Below are 7,613 nucleotides of genomic sequence, written 5' to 3'. Positions count from 1 at the left end.
TATGGTAATTTTTATAAATCAGCTCTTTTCAAAAGTATGAATTATTCGAAATACTAAGGATTTGCCTATCCCAGACACATATTACCAAAGCCATATTTGGCACAACTTTTTTGAATTTTGGGTCCTCAATGCTCTTCAACTTTATATTTGTTTGGCTTTCTAATATTTTTTATCTGAGGGTCACTAATGAGTGTTATGTAGACGAAACGCGCGTCTGATGTATCTAATTATAAGCCTGGTACCTTTGATAACTACTTATATAGTTTTGACACCTATAAATGGTTCTTTGGATTTACTTTATATTTTGGAAATTTAGGAGGAAATGTCTTTTCAAATACATTGCAAAACTAGCAGTCTATTATCTCTATGTATTGGAAATTAATTTTGTCAGCACTCCATGGGAATTGTAGTACCAATTATTTGGTTGATATGACCCATTGTTTCCAACTCCGTGTAAATCTATAGGTATATTACTGTTCTTTAAAACATATAAATTTATCTGTAAATACAAGGAGAAGATGGGCATTCGCCTATAAGACACAAATAACCAAAATGAAACCTATGATAGCGATCAGTGATCTAAAAACATGATGTACATAATAGATTGATTGTTTGTTAGCTGCTTAAAGTCGGGTGGCAAATATTTCATGCATGTTCAGGGCAATGCACATAATAGAAAAAACGATAAAAATTATATTTAGTACAGGAAACACACTTAACTCTGAAATAAAGATACTGTAAAGTGTTATTCGAAAAAAAAGATTGAAACATCTCCGTTAAGATTAACGAGGTACTCACAAACGTTTTTGTGAGCTGTTAACTGGCCCGTGAGTATGCAAATTTTTCATGGATGATAGTTTTTTTTTATTAAATATTGACTGGCTATTCGCATTTTAACAATAATTGAAAATAGGGGTATTTACTTTTTCTTTTTTATGCATATACCATTTACTGATATATCAACAACAAAAAACTCATCTCAATTGCAGGAGTTCGCCGTTCAATTCTTGGTCAAATCTATCCAAAGACTTTAAATGTTGTATTTAAGAGAGCAATTGTCTATTTTGAATATATATCTTTTTTTTTAAATAGTAAAATCTAATAAAGAGTTTTTGCTGCATTATTTTGCTTTCAGATTTATCTCTGGGATTTGTTTTTATTTTGGGTCGTTCAACTTTATTGGTGGCATATATAGTCCAGTCAATCTATAGAAAAAGGTTAAACATGAATAAAAAAAAAAACGCTACAAATCCTTTTTGAGCCTTTTTTTGTCTAAACGTCAACATTATTTTATATACTAAAACTCTTCCGATTATACTTATGGTGGAAATTGATGAGTTTTGGGTTTATACGTGTATATGATATGATGATTTATCGATTAAAAATAAATTTGACGAAAAGAGGCTGGATATCAAAACATGTGCTTGGAGTAGCGCCCCTTATCAATTGCAAATTCCAATGAGTTTCAAATTAGATAATCACATATGTACCATCCATAACTATTTTCTACATATTTCTAAAATTTACAAAACATAATAACACAAGACTGAATACAATTAAAATGTAGTCTTTCATTGTACCATAAAGTCACTTATGCTGCACATAAGTGTATTTACTTAACATGGATTCATTTATTTTCGTGGGTTTCAATTTTCTAGGTTTGAGAAAAACGTGCATGTTCGTGGATATTAAATTCGAGGTTTTGGCAAAATCTGCATACATTCCTCTAGAAAATGTGCAATTCGTTGAATATTTAAATTCGTGGTTCCCCTGTACCCACAAAATCCCCGAAAATTGGTATCCAACGAATGTTAATGAATCCACGTATATAACAAATGGAGCAATACCGTGGATTCGTTATTATTCGTTTGATACCAATTTTCAGGGATTTCGTGGGTACAGGTGAACCACGAATTCAAATGTTCAACGAAGTACAAATTTTCATTAGACTTTGGTTGCAGAGATTGGCAAAATCACGAAATGAAACATCCACGAAAATGCAAGTTTTCCTCAATACACGAAAATTATTACCAACGAAAATAATTGAATCAATAGTATCTTTTTATTACAATATATCACAACTTGAAACATAACAAACACGATTTTATGAGGAAACTGACAAAAATGCATTACTTGAAATTACTATCTTGAGTCAAAATCTAAGTTTTTATCATGAAATCTAAGAAAACAGGAAACTGAAACTTTGTCATATTAAGATATTTTTGTCAAATTTTTCCAAAAGATCTTCTGAAAAAGTAGATATATGTAAAATCTCTCATGACAATCAGTACTTTTATTATCTATCTCTAAGTTAAAAGCTTCCTTATTGAAAGTAAACTCCGGTTTATTGTACATCAGATATCTGTTGCAAGACTTTTAAAGCTATAAATAGAACTTATATTACTGTAATATACCGTTATAATATAAAAGAACACGAGCAACACGACTGGTTCCATCATGATCTGTTTACCCTTCCGAAACACTTGTGATTACAGTTTTTGGTTGGGTTTTAGTTGATCAGTATTTTGATTTGTACATTGTGTTTTATGTACTGTTGTTTTTCTGTTAGCCTTTTGATTTGTATATTGTGTTTTATGAACTGTTGTTTTTCTGTTAGCCTTTTGATTTGTACATTGTGTTTTATGTACTGTTGTTTGTCTGTTAGCCTTTTGATTTTTACATTGTGTTTAATGTACTGTTGTTTGTCTGTTAGCCTTTTGATTTGTATATTGTGTTTAATGTACTGTTGTTTGTCTGTTAGCCTTTTGGTTTGTACATTGTGATTAATGTACTGTTGTTTGTCTGTTAGCCTTTTGATTTGTATATTGTGTTTAATGTACTGTTGTTTGTCTGTTAGCCTTTTGATTTGTATATTGTGTTTTATGTACTGTTGTTTGTCTGTTCGCCTTTTAGTTAGTATATTGTGTTTTGTGTACTGTCGTTTGTCTGTTAGCCTTTTGATTTGTATATTGTGTTTTATGTACTGTTGTTTGTCTGTTAGCCTTTTGATTTGTACATTGTGTTTTATGTACTGTTGTTTGTCTGTTCGCCTTTTGGTTAGTATATTGTGTTTAATGTACTGTTGTTAGTCTGTTAGCCTTTTGATTTGTATATTGTGTTTTATGTACTGTTGTTTGTCTGTTAGCCTTTTGGTTAGTATATTGTGTTTAATGTACTGTTGTTTGTCTGTTAGCCTTTTGGTTAGTATATTGTGTTTAATGTACTGTTCTTTGTCTGTTAGCCTTTTGGTTAGTATATTGTGTTTAATGTACTGTTGTTTGTCTATTAGCCTTTTGGTTAGTATATTGTGTTTAATGTACTGTTGTTTGTCTGTTAGCCTTTTGATTTGTATATTGTGTTTTGTGTACTGTTGTTTGTCTGTTAGCCTTTTGATTTGTATATTGTGTTTTATGTACTGATGTTAGTCTGTTCGTCTTTTGGTTAGTATATTGTGTTTAATGTACTGTTGTTTGTCTGTTAGCCTTTTGGTTAGTATATTGTGTTTAATGTACTGTTGTTTGTCTGTTAGCCTTTTGGTTAGTATATTGTGTTTTGTGTACTGTTGTTTGTCTGTTAGCCTTTTAGTTAGTATATTGTGTTTAATGTACTGTTGTTTGTCTGTTAGCCTTTTGGTTAGTATATTGTGTTTAATGTACTGTTGTTTGTCTGTTAGCCTTTTGGTTAGTATATTGTGTTTTGTGTACTGTTGTTTGTCTGTTAGCCTTTTGATTTGTATATTGTGTTTAATGTACTGTTGTTTGTCTGTTAGCCTTTTGGTTAGTATATTGTGTTTTGTGTACTGTTGTTTGTCTGTTAGCCTTTTGATTTGTATATTGTGTTTATTGTACTGTTGTTTGTCTGTTAGCCTTTTGATTTGTATATTGTGTTTAATGTACTGTTGTTTGTCTGTTAGCCTTTTGATTTGTATATTGTGTTTAATGTACTGTTGTTTGTCTGTTAGCCTTTTGGTTAGTATATTGTGTTTTGTGTACTGTTGTTTTTCTGTTAGCCTTTTGATTTGTATATTGTGTTTTATGTACTGTTGTTTGTCTGTTAGCCTTTTGGTTAGTATATTGTGTTTTGTGTACTGTTGTTTGTCTGTTAGCCTTTTGATTTGTATATTGTGTTTAAAGTACTGTTGTTTTTCTGTTCGCCTTTTGGTTAGTATATTGTGTTTTGTGTACTGTTGTTTTTCTGTTAGTCTTTTGATTTGTATATTGTGTTTAATGTACTGTTGTTTGTCTGTTAGCCTTTTGATTTGTATATTGTGTTTATTGTACTGTTGTTTGTCTGTTAGACTTTTGATTTGTATATTGTGATTAATGTACTGTTGTTTTTCTGTTAGCCTTTTGATTTGTATATTGTGTTTTATGTACTGTTATTTGTCTGTTAGCCTTTTGATTTGTATATTGTGTTTTGTGTACTGTTGTTTTTCTGTTAGCCTTTTGATTTGTATATTGTGTTTTATGTACTGTTGTTTGTCTGTTAGCCTTTTGATTTGTATATTGTGTTTTGTGTACTGTTGTTTTTCTGTTAGCCTTTTGATTTGTATATTGTGTTTATTGTACTGTTGTTTGTCTGTTAGACTTTTGATTTGTATATTGTGTTTATTGTACGTCTGTTGTTTGTCTGTTCGCCTTTTGGTTAGTATATTGTGTTTTGTGTACTGTTGTTTGTCTGTTAGCCTTTTGATTTGTATATTGTGTTTTATGTACTGTTGTTTGTCTGTTAGCCTTTTGATTTGTATATTGTGTTTTGTGTACTGTTGTTTTTCTGTTAGCCTTTTGATTTGTATATTGTGTTTTATGTACTGTTGTTTGTCTGTTAGCCTTTTGGTTAGTATATTGTGTTTTGTGTACTGTTGTGTGTCTGTTAGCCTTTTGATTTGTATATTGTGTTTAATGTACTGTTGTTTTTCTGTTCGCCTTTTGGTCAGTATATTGTGTTTTGTGTACTGTTGTTTTTCTGTTAGTCTTTTGATTTGTATATTGTGTTTAATATACTGTTGTTTGTCTGTTAGCCTTTTGATTTGTATATTGTGTTTATTGTACTGTTGTTTGTCTGTTAGACTTTTGATTTGTATATTGTGTTTATTGTTCTGTTGTTGTCTGTTCGCCTTTTGGTTAGTATATTGTGTTTTGTGTACTGTTGTTTGTCTGTTAGCCTTTTGATTTGTATATTGTGTTTAATGTACTGTTGTTTGTCTGTTAGCCTTTTGATTTGTATATTGTGTTTATTGTACTGTTGTTTGTCTGTTAGACTTTTGATTTGTATATTGTGATTAATGTACTGTTGTTTTTCTGTTAGCCTTTTGATTTGTATATTGTGTTTTATGTACTGTTGTTTGTCTGTTAGCCTTTTGATTTGTATATTGTGTTTTGTGTACTGTTGTTTTTCTGTTAGCCTTTTGATTTGTATATTGTGTTTTATGTACTGTTGTTTGTCTGTTAGACTTTTGATTTGTATATTGTGTTTATTGTACTGTTGTTGTCTGTTTGCCTTTTGGTTAGTATATTGTGTTTTGTGTACTGTTGTTTTTCTGTTAGTCTTTTGATTTGTATATTGTGTTTAATGTACTGTTGTTTGTCTGTTAGCCTTTTGATTTGTATATTGTGTTTATTGTACTGTTGTTTGTCTGTTAGACTTTTGATTTGTATATTGTGATTAATGTACTGTTGTTTTTCTGTTAGCCTTTTGATTTGTATATTGTGTTTTATGTACTGTTGTTTGTCTGTTAGCCTTTTGATTTGTATATTGTGTTTTGTGTACTGTTGTTTTTCTGTTAGCCTTTTGATTTGTATATTGTGTTTTATGTACTGTTGTTTGTCTGTTAGCCTTTTGATTTGTATATTGTGTTTTGTGTACTGTTGTTTTTCTGTTAGCCTTTTGATTTGTATATTGTGTTTAATGTACTGTTGTTTGTCTGTTAGCCTTTTGATTTGTATATTGTGTTTATTGTACTGTTGTTTGTCTGTTTGACTTTTGATTTGTATATTGTGTTTATTGTACGTCTGTTGTTTGTCTGTTCGCCTTTTGGTTAGTATATTGTGTTTTGTGTACTGTTGTTTGTCTGTTAGCCTTTTGATTTGTATATTGTGTTTTATGTACTGTTGTTTGTCTGTTAGCCTTTTGATTTGTATATTGTGTTTTGTGTACTGTTGTTTTTCTGTTAGCCTTTTGATTTGTATATTGTGTTTTATGTACTGTTGTTTGTCTGTTAGCCTTTTGGTTAGTATATTGTGTTTTGTGTACTGTTGTGTGTCTGTTAGCCTTTTGATTTGTATATTGTGTTTAATGTACTGTTGTTTTTCTGTTCGCCTTTTGGTTAGTATATTGTGTTTTGTGTACTGTTGTTTTTCTGTTAGTCTTTTGATTTGTATATTGTGTTTAATGTACTGTTGTTTGTCTGTTAGCCTTTTGATTTGTATATTGTGTTTATTGTACTGTTGTTTGTCTGTTAGACTTTTGATTTGTATATTGTGTTTATTGTACTGTTGTTGTCTGTTCGCCTTTTGGTTAGTATATTGTGTTTTGTGTACTGTTGTTTGTCTGTTAGCCTTTTGATTTGTATATTGTGTTTTATGTACTGTTGTTAGTCTGTTCGTCTTTTGGTTAGTATATTGTGTTTAATGTACTGTTGTTTGTCTGTTAGCCTTTTGATTTGTATATTGTGTTTAATGTACTGTTGTGAGTCTGTTCGCCTTTTGGTTAGTATATTGTGTTTAATGTACTGTTGTTTGTCTGTTCGCCTCTTGGTTAGTATATTGTGTTTAATGTACTGTTGTTTGTCTGTTCGCCTTTTGGTTAGTATATTGTGTTTTGTGTACTGTTGTTTTTCTGTTAGTTTTTTTCATTTTCAGCCATGGCGTTTTTTACTATATTTTCGTTTTATAATTTTGAATGTCCTTTTAATATCTGTAACCTCTCTTTTCTAGAGCCTGAAATGGTACTAATATGTATGTATATGAATATAAGGAAATTTTGTATGATTGCAAAAGAAACTTTTAAATTGATATTTACTGCTTCTCCAACAAGCATGCAGCATTTAAGAGTAAGAGTAAAGGCTGATTGGTTCGGATGCCGCAATGATTTTAAGGTATGGTGACATATCTTGATGTGCGAACATGATATCATGAGACTACCGATCCGGTTTCAATATTTTCATTATAGGTGTTGTTCATCTAGTCAATTGTAGAAGCGTATTAGCACCACATATTTTTTTCTTCCTGTTTGCGTCATAACGCATACTAGACGCAAACCTTTGCGAAATGGTGAAAACTTTGTGAAATAACGCAAAAGATCTGTATCCAGTGCAAGAAGGATTGTAAAATTACCTTGAGTTTTAATTGGAAGAATAATATCATTTTTTTCATTTTTACTACGATCAATTTTAATCGAACACTTCCATGAACGTCAACATAGTTGTACCTGTATTTTGTCGGCAGATCAAAAGATGTAGGCATTCAAGGAGTAAACTATTGTAATCTTTACAAGACGCGTTGTATAAAAAAAAACAAGTCACAACAAGAAAAGACGAGACATTTAAGAGATAGCAGTGCAATCTAATTTAAAACGATATATTATCACCGTGTAGAACGCCACAGGCGGGGTGT

At 30.6% G+C, this 7,613-nt stretch overlaps 1 protein-coding gene across 1 annotated transcript in view; it reads left to right on the top strand.

Moving 5' to 3' along the window:
* The first annotated feature begins 718 nt into the window (after nt 1–718).
* The window catches only part of LOC134710784 (protein dispatched homolog 1-like), a 28,100-nt gene continuing 21,205 nt past the window's right edge, over nt 719–7,613 (top strand). Inside the window, exon 1 of the mRNA XM_063571182.1 lies at nt 719–827. The gene's annotated coding sequence lies outside the window, so the exon portion shown is untranslated. The remainder of the gene's footprint in view (nt 828–7,613) is intronic.

The sequence above is a fragment of the Mytilus trossulus genome, chromosome 3, assembly GCF_036588685.1.
Source record: "Mytilus trossulus isolate FHL-02 chromosome 3, PNRI_Mtr1.1.1.hap1, whole genome shotgun sequence".
Classification (NCBI taxonomy): domain Eukaryota; kingdom Metazoa; phylum Mollusca; class Bivalvia; order Mytilida; family Mytilidae; genus Mytilus; species Mytilus trossulus.
Note: the sequence above shows the minus strand (reverse complement) of the source record. Positions and strands in the feature narration are given on the sequence as shown.